This window comes from Carya illinoinensis, chromosome 5 (genome assembly GCF_018687715.1).
Source record: "Carya illinoinensis cultivar Pawnee chromosome 5, C.illinoinensisPawnee_v1, whole genome shotgun sequence".
In the NCBI taxonomy this organism is placed as follows: domain Eukaryota; kingdom Viridiplantae; phylum Streptophyta; class Magnoliopsida; order Fagales; family Juglandaceae; genus Carya; species Carya illinoinensis.
In genome coordinates, this window is record NC_056756.1 from 42647238 (window position 1) to 42664565 (window position 17328).

Consider the following 17328-nt stretch of genomic DNA (forward strand, 5'->3'; position numbering starts at 1 on the left):
TCGAGTATTAATTAATCTTTTTATTTTTAAACACAAGTCGAACTTGAGAATAATATCATGATCTCATGACTGTGTCATTAATGTTCATCATCATTAATTTAATTGTTTTATGAATTAATTATGACATATATATATATATATAGATATTTCAAGATCCCAGTTTTGCACCTCAGATATTGCTGTTGGTTTCCCACACTTATGATCTTATCTAGACATCATTCCACTAGCAAATGTCACCTGGCCTCCTCTTGGCCAGTCCCTTCAAATGATGTCCTTAATGGTTGGTAAGCTTAGTGTGCAACAGGCAGGAAAACAAAACTTCGATGCTAGTAGTTTTATGACATTGTTTTCCGCTGCCATGTGTTGATCTGTCATGGCATGATAAATATGGAGGAAACTTTAATAATTTATATCTTTTCAAATCTTTAACGCATAAATTAAAAGAACAGTCAAAGCACAAGGGTTGGCCTGCTTGTCTTTTGCAATCATGCTTGGACTAATCACATCAGTAAAAGCATATGAAAACGACATTCCATATGTATATTTATATATATACCAATAACGTTCTGCGACGCATAGTGGACTTTAATAATTTGTGCCTCCAGAAAATATAATAAAGGTCGAAAAGGAAAGATTAATGCTGTTTGTTTTTTATATTTGTATGTACATCACAGCTTTAGCCTTGAAGCTTGGTTACGTTTTGCATGAAAGCAACGAAGAAATTAATTGGAAATTCGACAAGGGAACATTATCATGGAGAGCGTGCCATTCCAAGGGGTGCAAATGTTTGGTGGTCACATCCAATATTTATTATATATTCTTGAGTACCGATCGATGACTCACTGAACCTAGAAATCCTCTTGTTGTTACAAAGCAGCTGCAATCTTCTTTTGGATCATGAGCTCCACTGATTTTGGAGAAATAAAGCTGGTAGGTTTTCCTGAAAGATATTGATGTTTGAGTGAGATGTCATCTTCAAATGATGATGTATGCAAATGCATTAATCACTACTGAATTATAATATTCACGCCTAAGCTAGCAAGGGGATGTTCCAGTTCGTGACTGGAAACCTTTCTTGCAAGGAAAAGGTTTAGTCTTCTTATTGTTTACCAGCTTTTGGCATTATTGGCTAATCAATTGATGTTTTAGTGCTTTCTTTCATTAAGTTGATCGTGATTTGATAGTCAGCTGAGATTCTCACCATTTGTAGTAAATTATTTTGGATGAAAAGAATCCAGCTTTCCAGATTCAAGGAACAAACTTACTGAACCTGGCCTAGAAACATAATAATCCTGAAATCAAGCCTTACCAAAAAGATAGAGCAGAGTTGAGAGAATCCAAAAGGATCAGTAAAAGAAAGAAAAATGGGAATTGACAGTGATACTGAAAAAAAAAAAAACAGATTGAAAACCTTGAAGTATTATTCCAATGTATATGGATAAACAACATCCATGTTGGTAAAGGACGTGTTTTACCAACATGGATTGGAAATAACATTGATAGTATTCCAAAGCAAAACACAGCCTTTACCAACATGGATAAACCTTAGCCAAGGTTAAGTTCATGGGGGCAATTACAACAGGCAAAATGCTGCACATTAAGTTGATTGGCGGGAACTCATGACATGAGGATTATGTGCAAGCTAAACGGTTAGTCAACCATCCCTGGCAAGAGAAACACAATCAAAAGCGAACCTCATGATTTTCTACAGAAATCACTTTGTAGGATGTCTAAAACTTCCACAGGCATGAACCAGCTTCAGATTTCTATGGCCTACATTCTAGAAAATCTTCCTCTAATTTCACCCTTCGGAGTTGCCTGATAGATGTAGAACAGTTTTACCTCCATATTTATACATATATAACTAATTACAGTCTATTATCTAGTACAATGATCATCAGAATCCATGTGAACCAAACCACGATAGTTGGAAAACTAACATCATAAATTTCTTTTTTGTGCCTATTCTTCCACCATAAAAACTTCATTCGCAGTCCAATTTTTATTGGACATGCACGGCAGACATCATTTCAAGAGGGTTCTCTGTGATCATAGTCCAAAATAACCTTGTTTTGGCCCAAATTCTCTGGGCTAGTGCTAAACCATCAGACCAGTACTTGTTCTAACAACATGCCGGCCCCAACATTAATAGTTAGGATATAACATATAAATATAGTTATAGTTATTTCTCTTATTAAAAAAAAAATATATATATATATATATAGATATAGTTATTTCTAATCTTAAAGGATGCCTAAACACAGGAGAATACGGTGAAAATTGAAAACGAGGACATGAAAACAAGAAAGGAATGATAAAATGCAAGGAATCGAGATATGATGCAAGTTTGTCCTGTTACAATAAATTTTATTGTTGATCACACCTAGGAGTGTAAAAAAAAAATCGATAAATCGGTAAATTGGACCAGACCAAACCAGTGGGCTCGGTCCAGTCCCGAATTTGGTTCGGTCCGGTACCAGTTTTATTTTTTTTTTAAATTAGTCGAAATTGGTCTGGTTCCGATTTTTCTTTTTCTAAAACCGGACCGGACTGGTTTGTATATATTTTTTAATTTTTTATATTATATATAATATTTATATATAATATATAACTATATATAAAATAGTTTTGTATTATATGATACATTACTAATTAATATAATATTAAATTTTAAAATCTTATATCATTTTGTTTATTGTATTAATAGTTATACTAATACTATATCACTATATATTATAATATATTATAATATATATTATAATATACTACAATATATTATCACTATAGCATTATATACTATAATATAATATATAATATAGTACATTAAAACCGATAAAACCGAATCAAACCAGACTGGAAACGGGTAAAACCGGAGTACCAGTTTAGAAGGGTAACTAGTGCATAATCGGTTTTGAAAAATACAAAACCAGTGTATACCGATTCGATCTTAAATTTTGTCTAAAACTGGACCGGTTACATCCCTAATCACACCATGAGTACATGTAATAAAGCAGGGCACGCCCTTGCTGCTTCCCATATTGGGATGTTAGGCATAACAACTGGCATTCCAGAGTTATGGGAGGGTTGCTGAAGGCTGGCCTTTGAGGCAAGCTGACTATCACCAATATAGGATTGGATTTAAATCAATCATCTAATTCCATAGATGGACAAGCATTCAAATTTCAAAATAATCTCTCTCAAATATTCTCTATGTGATCAAAAAGCTTGTAGGTTTTGAACATCTTGAGTGTCTCCAATTAATTTACATTGCACACTCACACATCGGGCGGAGACGAACTCAGCTTGAACGAAGGTTTGATTACTGGATTCACTCATGGAACATCTACACAAATTAACCTTGAGGTATTTCCTTCCACTTTGAGTATTTTCATGAACTCTAACATTGATATCAGAGCATATGATTGATTGTTCTCAGTGATATGTATCTCTATTTTTGTTCATGTAATATCCATATTTTTTCTCTTACATTTATGTTTCTGATTATGAATATTTTTGTTGAGTTTTTTTTTTTTTTTAAATAAACATGTTTGAGACTCTATTTAATATACCATGATCTATTATACGTTGTGCACTATATCTTTGTTTACATAAACCTCTATTATGCACCTTTAAATACATACATATATATATATATACATATATGTCTATATGAGTCTCTGTTTCATATCATTGATTTGCATATGTTAATATGAGCTCTTGTATTATATATTTCGGATCATTAAGCATAAATCCATTAAATAAAAAAGAGAGGGAAGCAAACGAAGAGACTCACTATGGCACTAAATGCAACGCGCTGTGTTGCTTCTCATGGTGAGTCCAGTGCAACAGTAGTGTGGCACACTAGGTGCTGCACGCACTATGAGTGCAGTACTAAGTGTAATGAAAATATGTAATGTAGTGAAAATGATAGATCAAGGCGCCAATCCCTCCAATACTTCTTAGATGGATAAATTTCTGATTCAATTTCATTACTGAGAATGTAAGAATTTAAATATAGCATAAAGTAGATAAATAAATAGCTCCTGGACACTATCTCCTAATGGCCTAAAATGGCCCACAACCTTTAACTGCAATACGTTCTACTAGTGGCCTGAATGGCCCATGACCCCAACAACACTTAAGACCTAGTCTGCCTCTACTAGCCAGCCCACCCACTACTTAATAAAACAAACAAATAAAACAATAACAATATTTAACTAAAGATCATTCTATCTTGACCAACTTAAAATAAGACCTAACCAATGTAGCCCTTCTCCCCTTCACATAAATACCAACTTTTTCTCTATTTTGACATTCAGACCTCATCCCCGAATCAGCTCATGTAACACACTCTCTCCCTTCAAAAGATCTTGCCGACAAGATTAGGAAATTTTTGTTTCATAGCCTCAAGATCCTCCCATGTAGCGTCTTCGATTACTGCTCCATTCCATTGGATCAGAACTTCAGCCCCTGCTCGAGACACCTTCCTCACCAAACGCCTTTGGAGAATGGCTTCTAGCTTTGGAGTTAATGCCCCTTCGGTCATTACTTGAGGCAGCTGCAAACTGGCCTGAACTCGAGCTCCCAGCTTGGGTTTGAGGCATGATACATGGAATGTTGGATAGATCTATGACTCCTTAGGAAGATTTAGCCGATACGCCACCTTGCCTACACGATGGAGAATCTGGAAGGGCCCGTAGTATTAAGGCAATAGCTTGAGATTCCTTCTCATGGCGACAAACATCTGACAATAAGGCCTCAAATGTAAGTAAACCTAATCACCCTCTTGGTATTCTCAATCTATCCTCATTTTTTCCTGCATCCCTTTTCATCCTTGCTTGTGCCTCTTGTAGGTTTTCTCGTACCAGGGTAGCAATGAAATCACGGCTATGCAACTCCTCTACTGCTTACACATGGGTAGAACCTAGTTCATATGGTAAGATTTTTTGTGGAGATTGTCTATACATAGTCTCGAAAGGTGAGATCTAGGTTGAGTTGTGCCTTGAAGTGTTATAAACATACTTTGATAGAGCTAACCACTTGGTCTAATCCATAGGTCTGTCCCTAGGAAAATAATATAAGTAGCATTCTAGATTTTTGTTGAGTACCTCAGTTTGTCCATCCGTTTATGGATGGTAGGCCAAACTCAATAGGAGATCTATGCCACAGATCCTGAATAATTTTGTCCAAAATTGGCTGATGAAAATTGGATCCCTGTCACTGACTATAGTTTGTGGCATCTCATGCAGTCACAATACATTGTCCATGAACATCCTTGCTACTATTAGTGTTGTGTAAGGAAGAAAAATTGATATGAAATGAGCATACTTGTTCAATCTGTCAACAACTGTCATTATCACAATACGCCCTCCTAAAGGTGGCAACCCCTCTATGAAGTCCATGCTTATATTTGCCCAATTCTTTTTTGGTATAGGAAGAGGTCAAAACAATCCTCTCGGGTGAAGGGCTTCAACCTTGTTCCTCTAGCACGTATCACACTCCCTAATGAAGGCTTGAATATCTGCATGCAAGCCAAGCCAATAAAACTCACTTTTTACTATTGCATACTTTTTGTGTACTCTTGTGTAGCCCTCTAATGGACTACTATGAAACTATTGTATGATCTACTGCTGGAATGGCACCAATGTGCCCAAATAGAGTCTACCTTTATTAAAATATATATATATATAACTCATTGCAAACTTGGTACTGAGATGGGTCCAAGGTCTCTTAATGATAGTGGCTGTAACTCTTGCAGCAGGGGATATGGGGGGTAAGACTTCTTCAACTCCTCCATCCATGTTGCTTGCATCATACTAACTGCTTGTATTGTTATGGTTGGTTGTTTGGTCTGATTTTTGGATTGAGTTTAGTTGTGATGGTGATAGTTGGGTGTTTACTGTGGTGGAGGGATGGTATTTTCAATGAGCGGTAATTGGGATAATGAAATTGCTACTATATTAGATTTGCCACTTTTGTATTCAATTGTGAAGTCGTAGCCCATTAGTTTAGAAACTCACTTTTGTTGGGTTAGTGTCTCTACCTGTTACTCTAATAAATATTTCAAGACTTGCTGATTAGTGCGAACCTTGAAAGATTGACCCAATAAGTAGTGTTGCCACTTCCTCACTGCCATAACTAAAGCCAACTACTCCTTTCGTATGTCAATAAGGCTAGATTCTTTCCCTTCAAGACCTAATTGAGAAATGCTATAGGCTGCCCCTCCTGCATTAAACCTGCCCCTAACCCATATCCTAATACATCACATTCCACAATAAAGCCCTTGGTAAAATATGATAAATGTAGCACAAGAGAACTAATCATCACCTCTTTAAACTGATTATAGGCTTGTAAGGCTTTATCTATCCATAGGAAGTCATTCTTCTTAAGCAAAGATGTGAGAGGGGCAGCTATCATCCCATAACTTGTAAGTCCCAGAAAACCACATAAGGCTTTAAGACTTTTTGGAGCTGGCCATTGCTACATAACTGCTAATTTCTGTAGATCTGCCCTCATGCCTACTTTGGAAATTAGATGTCCCAAATATTCCACTCCCCAACTGCCAAAAGTGCATATTGAAGTCTTTGCATAAAACTGGTGAGCTTGTAGGATCTCTAATATAGTAAGTGATGTACATGCTCTTGTAGTTTCTAGCTATGAATCAAAATATTATAAAAAAAAAAATACCAAAACAAACTTTCATAAATAAGGCCTGAAAAATTCATTCATCAACCCTTGAAAGGTTGATGGAGCATTGGTAAGGCCAAATTGCATCACCAAGAACTCATAGTAACCCTTGTGGGTCCAAAAAGCCATCTTTGGGATATCTTTCGAATTCATCCTGATTTGATGATACCCCAACCTTAAGTCCAATTTAGAGAAAATGACTGCGCCATAAAGCTCATCTAATAATTCTTCAATTTTGGGAATGGGGTACTTATCTTTTACAGTATCCTTATTAAGAGCATAGTAATCCACACACATACGCCAACTCTCATTTGCCTTCCTCACAAGTAACACTTAGGATTAATATGGGCTTTGACAGCTTCTAATAACTCTACTCGTTAACATTTATACTACTAAATACTCGATCTCTTCCTTTTGGTAATAAGGATATTTGTTTATACTACTAAATGCTCGATCTCTTCCTTTTGATAATAAAGATATTTGTAAGGCCTAATACAAGGGCGTTTAGAGCTCTCTTGTAGCTGTATTTTATGATCAAAACTGCGAGGTGGAGGCAGCCCTTTTAGCTCATCAAAAGCCTTCCCAAATTTCTCAGTAAGTTGTTGTACTTCAGATGGAACAACTGTTTTTGACCCCATGGGAACTTACTTTATCGATTGCAACCAAATCCCCTTAGCAACACTCTTTTTTAATAGCTGAATGTGTTCTTCTTCTTCCAAGAGCTTAACTAGTAACTATATTCTCTACAGAGTAACTTTAGCACCTTCACAATTGAATTTCATGGTCAAATCAATAAGATCCTATACAATAGACCCGAGCCTTCTCAACCAATCAATCCCCAAGACAACTTCATAGCCCCCTAAAGTAACTAAATAGAGATTAAGAGTCATGTGTAGGTTCTGTAGCTATAGTGGAACAACCCTACATAAACCCAGGCAAGGTAGGCTAGCTCCCTTAGCCACTTTAAATGATAGTTGGCTCTCCTCCACTACCAGTTTTACTTTTCTTGTTACATGGGGGTATTTAAAACTATGAGTACTCACAATGTCAATAAGCACCAACACCTTATGTTGATTAATGATTCCCATCAATCTCATGGTCCTTGGAGCTAGAGAGCCTACAATGACATGTAGTGAGATGCCTAGCGGTTCTCCAACCTCTGCCTCCCCCTTTTTAGCTTCTTCAAGTTGTATTACAGTTAGGGTTCCTTCAACATCACTTTCTCCTACTTCTTCTTCTTCTATTCCCTCTAATAGGAAGATTTTGGGTGTTTATTTCATCTATGGCTTGGGTGAAATTTATCATCACAATAACAACACAAGTTTTTTTCCCTTATTTCTTGCATTTGTGCAAGGGTAATTCTACTAATTGGTAAGGTTGGCTTTTTGTTTGGGTTAAATAGTTTGTTAGTTGGGATTGGTGTTCATGGTATCTGGTTTGGTTGGTGGTGCAAGTAATCTCAAGATGGGTTTTGGTGCAGGTAGTTTTGGAGTTTGACTTAAGGTAGGCTAGTTAGGTGTTTGACTGCTGGGTTGGTAACCTCAGCTTCTCCTTCACACCTCCTCCTCACCTCTTCCTCTTCCAGTAGTTTTGCCAACTCACAGGCAGCTAATAGGGTTGTTGGTTTAAATATAGTAACAGTAATTCTAAGGTCCTCCCTTATCCCACTTAAAAATGTGCTAATATGAAACTCCTCCGGAAATTTATTAATTTTGTTTGATAAAACCTCAAATTGAGACTAATATTCTTCCATTGTACTAGTTTGTCAGAGCTTGGTAAAGGCTACAACTGGGTCTTCATAAGCCAAAGGCCTAAACTTGATTTTTAAGGCTACAACAAACTCTTCCCAATAATGGATTGGGCTAGAGTCCATGAGCCAACAGTACCATGAGGAGCTTTTCCTCTCATATGGAAGAAAACAATCTATATGTTTTGATCTTCTTAGGTATTACAATAAGAGAAAAACTATTGGGCTTTTAAAATCCATGCAGTAAGTTCTGAACCATCAAATTTAGGAAAATCCAATCTAAGGGTCCTAACCTAAATTCCCCCATGGCCCTTAAACAAAGGATTTCCATTGAACTTAAAGGCATTACCTGATGACCTTTCTCCCATGTTTTGATTTTCAGTTGTCACTACCAACTGATTGTAGCTTGCTATTAGATTGTTGAGCTACTGCCACACTGCTTCTGCCTCCTTGCTCTTCCCTCAAGTGCACTAACTCCCCTTTCAATGTCAACACAACCTCGGCCAACTGAGCATGACGGGTCCCGTTAGACATGTCATAAGAACACGATTTTGAGACCATTATTAAGTGTAATGAAAATATTTAATGTAATAAAAATGGTAGTTCAAAGCGTCAATCCCTCCAATACTTCTTAGATGGATAAAAATTTTTTATTCAATTTAATTATTGAAAATGTAAGAATATAAATACATCATAAAACAAGTAAATAAACTCTTCCTAGATACAAACTCCTAATGGCCTAACATGGCCCACAACTGTTAACTGCAACACATTCTACTAGTGGCTTGAATGGCCAACGACCCCAACGACACTTAAGACCCAGTCGACCTCTACTAGCTAGCCCACCCACTACTTAATAAATTAAATAAATCAATCAAATAATAAAAAGATTTAACTAAATACCATTCTACCCTGACCAAATTAAAATAAGACCTAACCAATGTAGCTTGTAGCTCTTCTCCCCTTTACATAAATACTAACTTTTTCTATGTTTTGACTTTTAGACCTCACCCTAAATCAGCGCTTGTAACATGCAGTGCCCTTGGTGGTACTACACATCGTGGTATTGCATGCACCAGTGAGTGCGATTCCAGCATGGCACAACACCGAGATGCGGCAACAGTTTAGGTGCTATTATGAATAATACCCTAATTCTGAGGAAGAAGACTTTTTAGTCATATGTTACAAACAGGCCTGGGCTGATTTATTTTTAAAAATGTTCGAGGCTTATTTTTTCTCAACCTAGCCCTAGAAGTTTTGTTTATGGGCATAGTTCTTTGGCCCAACTAAAGAAAGTTTTTATGTGGCTACATTTCTAGGCTTAGGATCCATTTCTAACCCAACCCATGTGACATGATTGTTTTAAAAATAAAAGGAAATACACAAAAAAAGTGCCTTTCATGGGTTGAACCCATGTCCTTAACTCATGGGAATCAATGAGTAAGCACCAATGAGCTACTGCTTTCCTTAGTGATAGGTGAGGCATTTGTTTTATTTGTTGTACTAATTGTGCCAAAATAAAATCAAATTTCAGTTTTTTTTGGCATTCTTTTATATATGTTGTGATATATGAATTTTTTTTATCACTAAATCTTTAGGTTATTTATTTGTTTTTGACCTACACATATTTTGAAGGGATAAATAGTGGGAATATGGTAGAGATTAAATTTAATTTTTATCTCCGATACAATTTACATTTGCACAAAAAATAATTTGAAAATTAATAATTAGGCATTATGACGTAAGAGATTATTAGTTTATTTTTGTCTTTAATATAGACTGATGCAGCAAATTTTTTAAGGTGTTTGTGTGTAATATCTTATTTGTGTCATTTTTGTAGTGAATGACATCCAAATGTATTTTTGCCAATTTGAACAAAGGGAATAAGTTGGATGTGGAGAATTATGACATTGGACATCACAAGATCCAATGTCTTGAATGAGTAGGAAGTCTTGGAGATCTTAACTCACTCCTTACCAAGCCTGAGAAAGAGAACTTGGAACAATATCGAAAGGATCATGAGGCATTTGGAAATTGGCTCAAGAATGATCAATGTGTGCGTTTTACTATGTTAAGCAGCATGCACAATGACCTTATCAATAAGTTCGAGGAGTAAAACATTGCTCAAAGTCTGTGGCACACATTAAAAGTGAAGTACGAGTGAACTTTTGCCACGAGGTTGCGCAAATTGACTATGAGATTTGAGTCCTACAAGATGCGCACTAAATACAAAATAAAGCAGCATCTTAGAGTGATGTCATCCATGATCCATGAACTCAAGGTGATTGGAAACAATTTGACTAATGAGCAATAAGTCCCAGCAGCGATACGCTCGCTACCTAATTCTTGGGAAACAATGAGCCAGAATTTTGCGCACAACGAGAATATCAAAACTTTTGATGACGTGCCACATCATTTGAAACTTACGGTCGAGCACCTAGAGGCTACTAAGCCTAAGCATTCATCTTATATGGCTGAATTAGGCTCGTACAAGGCATTTAGGTATAAGCACAAGAACAACAAGATTGTGGTAGCTATTGGACGTGTGCAAAACTGAGTCAAAACCTTTCAAGCGTAGCAAGAGAGGAAAGCACAAAAATAACAAGTCTAAACAAGACTACTTCAACTATGGAAAGAAATGTCACTTTGTTCATGACTATAATGAGCTGAAGAATGAGCCACTAAGCACATAGGGCGAAATAGAATCAAATTTGTAGAATATCATCGGATTTTTATTAGGAGTCGTGATATTAAGATGGGGAATGGAGCAAGCGTGAAGATGTTATGAGTTGGTACCTACAAACTAAACATGCAAGGCAATTGCATTCTACAATTCCATTATGTGTTATACCTTCCCGAAATACGAGAAAACTTACTTTCTTTAGTTACTTTAATTAGACTTAGCTTTCACATTTTATTTTTAAAAACAAGGGTGTTTCCATATTTTTGGGCAATAATTTTTTTTTCTGCTTTTCTTTTAAATGATTTTATGATAATAGAGTTAGATTACTCAAATATGAATAAATATATTATTTTTCTCACTACATCTAATAATTTCGATTCTATAAATGGCATGTCAGGCTTAGCCATATTAGGTAAGAGAGGATGACTCAATTAGCTAAAAAAGGCCTAATAGCAATCTCGCTAAAGTCACATTGTTCATATATGAACATTGTTTAATGAAAAAAGCAATGAAGAACCCGTTTGGAAAAGCAACAAAGGCATTTTCTCTGTTGCAATTAATCCACTCAAAGATTTGTGACCCAATGGGTGTGAAGACAAGACATGAGGCTATCTATTTCATTACCTTTATAGACGATGTTGCGCAATATGGTCATGTATATTTGACCACCCACAAGTTTGAAGTATTGGATTGCTTTAGATATTACGTGAACTTGGTTGAAAATGAATTACATCATTTGAAATGAGAAATCAGACATTGTTTGAGATGGTTGAAATGAGAAATCAGACATTGTTTGAGATAGTTAGGTCGATGATGGCAAAAGCGAATCTACCAATATCATATTGGGGAGTTCGCTTTTGACTACAATCCATCCCTAATCGAGTGCCCTCCAAATCAGTACCGTCCACTTCGTATGAACTTTGGACCGGTGAGAAACCCAACTTAAGTAACTTGTAGTCATAGGGTTCAATAGGTTTCATTCATGATTTTTCTCATATATGAACATTGTTTGATGGAAAAAGTAATGAAGAACCCGTTTGGAAAAGCAACAAAGGCATTTTCTCTATTGCAATTAATCCACTCAAAGATTTGTGGCCCAATGGGTGTGAAGACAAGACATGAGGCTATCTATTTCATTACATTTATAGACGATGTTGCGCAATATGGTCATGTATATTTGACCACCCACAAGTTTGAAGTATTGGATTGCTTTAGATATTACATGAACTTGGTTGAAAATCAATTACATCATTTGAAATGAGAAATCAGACATTGTTTGAGATGGTTGAAATGAGAAATCAGACATTGCTTGAGATGGTTAGGTCGATAATGGCAAAATCGAATCTACCAATATCATATTGGGGAATTCGCTTTTGACTACAATCCATCCCTAATCAAGTGCCCTCCAAATCAGTACTGTCCACTTCGTATGAACTTTGGACCGATGAGAAACTCAACTTAAGTAACTTGTAGTCATAGGGTTCAACAGGTTTCGTTCATGTTTTTTCTCATAAATATGGAAAGTTGGGCCCTAGAGGGAAGAAGTGTATCTTCATAAGGTACCTTGACCACTTTAAGGGATTTGTATTAATTGGTGAACAACATAATGGAACGGTATTCGAAATTGAGTCATGAGATGTGAATTTTATCGTAGATGAATTTATGATTATTGGTAAGGTTGATAGGATTTTGAATCTCCAAGAAGTTGTGGATCAAGAGGAAGCCACTTCAAGGATCTTAGTTGAGAATGAGTGAATTTCTCAAACTTCTAAGAACATTAAGAGTGACTTGGCTCCAAGTGGCATCATAACACTTATTGGTCATCCACAACAACCTTAACCATGCAGGAGTTTATGTGTCAATCTTCCTCTCCGTCAATTTGAAATTGAATGAGAAACTTTCATGGTATCTATGTAAGATGATGATAACCCTAGGACCATCCAAGAGGCTCTCTCATCTTCTATTAAAGATAAGTAGATGAAAGTACTAAATGATGAAATGGAGTTTATGAGATCCAATTAGATTTTGGATCTGATAGATCTATTGTCACGGCGGGAGGCATTGAGAACAAATGGGTTCTAAAGGTAAAATGCAAAGTAGGTGAATCAATAGGGAGGTACAAAGCTTCCCTCGTGGCAAAAAGTTACCAACAAAATAGTGTAGACTATGAGGAAACTTTTTCTTGTAAGGTTTGTCTCAATTTGTATTATTCTAACCATATTAGGATATTTGGGTTTGGAACTTTATCAGATGGACATCAAGGCAACTTTTCTCAACAGAGAACTAGATAAAGAGATTTATATGCAGCAATCCAAGGACTTTATGGTCAAAAGTTGAGAGCGGAAAGTGTGCAAGCTCAAGTGATCTATATATGGCTTAAAGCAACCATCTAGATAGTGGTATCTCCAATTCTCTTATTCCATTGAGCCATTCTCTTAAATAACTTTACGATGATCACAGAAAATTATTGTATCTATGTAAAATGGTCCAAAACTAGTTTCATATTATTATCATTATACTTTGATGACATTCTCATGGCTAGAAATTATAAGGGGATGATTATTACCACTAAGCAGTGGTTATCCCTCCACTTTGAGATGAAGAACATGGGTGAAGTAGAATACATTTTGGGAGTTAGGATATATAAAGATCACTCGAAGAAACTCCTTTGTTTGTCTCAACAGACTTACATAAGGAAGGTTCTTGAGCGCTTCCAAATGAATGATTGTAAACTATTGACACCCATATTGTTGAATGAGAAAGCTTATTGTAAGATATGTGTCCCAAGACTCCAAGAGAAATAGAAAAGATGACCTATGTTCTCTATGCTAGTGCTATTGGTAGCTTGATGTATGCAAAGATGTATACTTGTTAGACATATGCTATGCAGTTAGCTTGATCAATAGATTCCAGTTTAACCTTGGACCGATCCATTAGATAGATGTCAAAAGAATTTTAAGATATCTCTAAGAAATATAGACTATGTGTTGTGCTATCAAAGTTCAAATTTGTAGTTGAAGAGTTACAATGATGTTGGTTAGGGTAATGACGTAGACGAGCATAAATTGACTACTAGATATGTTGTCTTGCTAAACAATGGCACCATTACATGGAGTAGTAAGAAACAACTATGCATAACCTTACCCACCATGTAGATAGAGTACATATCATGTTCAATAGTAGTTCAGGAGGCTATTTGGTTTAAAAGGTTCCTTTAGCAGTTAGACATCATTGCGAATAATTTTGATCTAGTGACAATTTATTGCAATAGAATGGCTACTCACGCATATGCTAAGGACCTAAAGTATTATGGAAGAACAAAACACATTAATATCCAATATCACTACATTAGAGACATGGTGACACAAAGCCAAATGGCTCTGAAACATCTTTCTACAAGTTGCATGGTTGTTGATCCATTGACAAAACTTACAACGAAAAATCTTTTTATCGCTCATGTTAGGAGTTTAGAATTACGTAGACTATGATTATAATTTTTTTCCAGTTTAGATCGGCTTACTCACACAAGCATTACATTTGGTACTACAAAGAGGTAGTACACATAGATGAGACAACATGTCACTTAGTACTTGTTTAGAGAGAGATAAGTTGTAAGATACGAAAAATATGTCATCTCAATGGGAGTTAAGATAAAGTCTATCATATTTAAGAGGATCATGCATGGACACTCAACAATCTATGTAGCCTATAGTTAGCCAGATACAAGACCCTCTTTAGTACATTGGAGGCGAGCAAATGGAGAGACATAGGTTAGATGCAGAAATGGTGTCTAGAATAAGATTTGTATGGTATTTGATATGGATATACGCTCTTTTGTTTAGAAAGAGAAATCTACCATAACATGTATTTCATATTATATGTCCTTATATAATTGAATATGGAAATAAATAAATGTTTCCCTATTTTTTCATTGTGTAAGTCCTATTCTTACTTTTGAGTACTATTCTTGACCTTTGACAATATCATAAGATAGGGGTTCTGATGTTTTCTACTCTAGCAAACTGTCGATGACAATAATTGATATGTTCTAAAAAGGTATTACTAGAAGAGTGGTTCGACTAAAATTAAATGACATGAGAGCTAAGGGAATGCTATTTGATAAAGTATCCTCGATTGTGTTTGCTTACATCAAAATTTGGCACTACAATGTAATAGTGACAAAATTTATAAACGCATTGTGATAATTTAGAAGTGATCGAGCATAGTTCTAAGTTTTTTTTAAACTCGAAAGGGATTGAATATGCTTAATTAGATACGATCGAATGAATCTAAAGCATATGAGACACTTTAAGGGATGTCTCTATGCTGATCTTCTCTGGGAGAGATTTGGTATAGTGCTCCCACACATTTTTTCAAATGCATTATGCGGTCGCATAATCCATTTGCTTATATGAACGAGATAGAAAATACATTGAGAAATATATGCAAGGAGCATACTCACTATGTGCAAGTGGGAGGTGTAATAAAGCATTGGCACCCTTAATGGGAATGCACCTACTGCTTCCTATATTAGGATGCTAAGCATAACGCTTGGCATTACTCCAGGCATTGCATTATGCCGAGAGTTATGGGAGAGTGATGAAAGCTAGCCTTGACTAGCCAATTGTTACCAATTGAGGACTTAATTTAAATCAGTCCTCCTCCCATAGATGGACGAACATTCAAATTTTATAACACTCTCTCACAAATATTTTCTATGTGAAAAAGCCGTTAGGTTGTGGGCATCTTGAATGTGTCTTTAGTTAATTTACGTAACACACTCACATATAGGGTGGAGACGAACTTGGATTGAACAAATGGTTGAACACTAGATTTACTCGTGGAACAACTACACAAATTGACCTTGAAGTATTTCCTTTTGCTATGAATATTGTATGAACTCTAATTATACAGTTCCTATTTACTCATACTGTCGATGATCATGGATGAAAGTTCCTACTAACAATGAGTCTAAGACTCATACACAACAGAGTTATTTAGCAGTAAATAAAGCATAGAGAAAGAGAAGAAAAGCATATCACAAGAGTAATGCCCATAACTCAAAGGTTGAGTGGCATGCTGTTCTTGATGGATTGAAGTTAGTAATGTGTCTAGTGCCTAAACATGTACTTGGGTAGTGGTGAATGACACAATTTATATTCACTTACCACTATGAGTATCCTTGCATATTAGAGCTCGAACCACTGCCTACTATTAATATCAGTGGGTAACCAAATAGATGAAGGAAGATCTTGGAAAACAATTTTTAGATATGAAGCAAGTTGGGCCAAAAAGGAGGACTATCATGATTTAATCAATGAAGCTTAGAGTAGCTTCCTATCTTCAAATAACAATCTTGAGTCTTTAAAGAAGGTTTGTAGCGCAGTAGGGTTAAACTGGCTAGATGGAGCAAAAAATTCCTTGGCAAACAAAATGGTCTTATCAATAATATGATGAACCATTTCTAAAATCTTCAAGTGACCAATAATGGAGAATCCACATGAAGTATAAAAGAATTGCAGAAGGAAGAAGATTGCTTGCTTGAAGAATAAGATATTAGATTGAAACAAAGAACAATATAAAGATGATTGGAGGAAGGTGGTAGAAATACAAAATTCTTTCATTTGTGTGCAAACTAAAGGAAAATGATTAACATTGTCATCATGATATTAGATGTGGAGGGAGGATTTTGCTATTAAGCCAAAGGATAATAGTCAATTATTCTATAATTTCTTCCAAGATCTATTCACATCATCCCTATATGAGGGAATAGAAGATTGTTTACTATCTTTGAATAATAAAGTTAAATACGAGAGAAATGCAAGGTTGATACAAGAATTCACTGTGGTTTTCTAATAACTTTCTATCAAGATCACTAGGGTACAGTTGGCCAAGATGCTTGTGCAGTAGCTTTTGGCATTCTAAATGTGGATGCTTGAATAGATGACATTAATGACACATACATAGCTGTTATTCCTAAGACCAAATTTCATACCAAAGTCTGGGAGTTCAGACCCATAAGTCTTGGCAATGTGCTTTATAAGATCACATCAAGAGTGTTGACAAACTGGAATTTATTCCCCATGAGATTATCTTCGCAACCCAAAGTGCATTTTTTCCTGGAAGATTGATCTCAGATAACATCAATGTGGCTTATGAATCAATGCACATTATGAACAACAAAATGAATGGAAAATCTGGTTTTATGGCT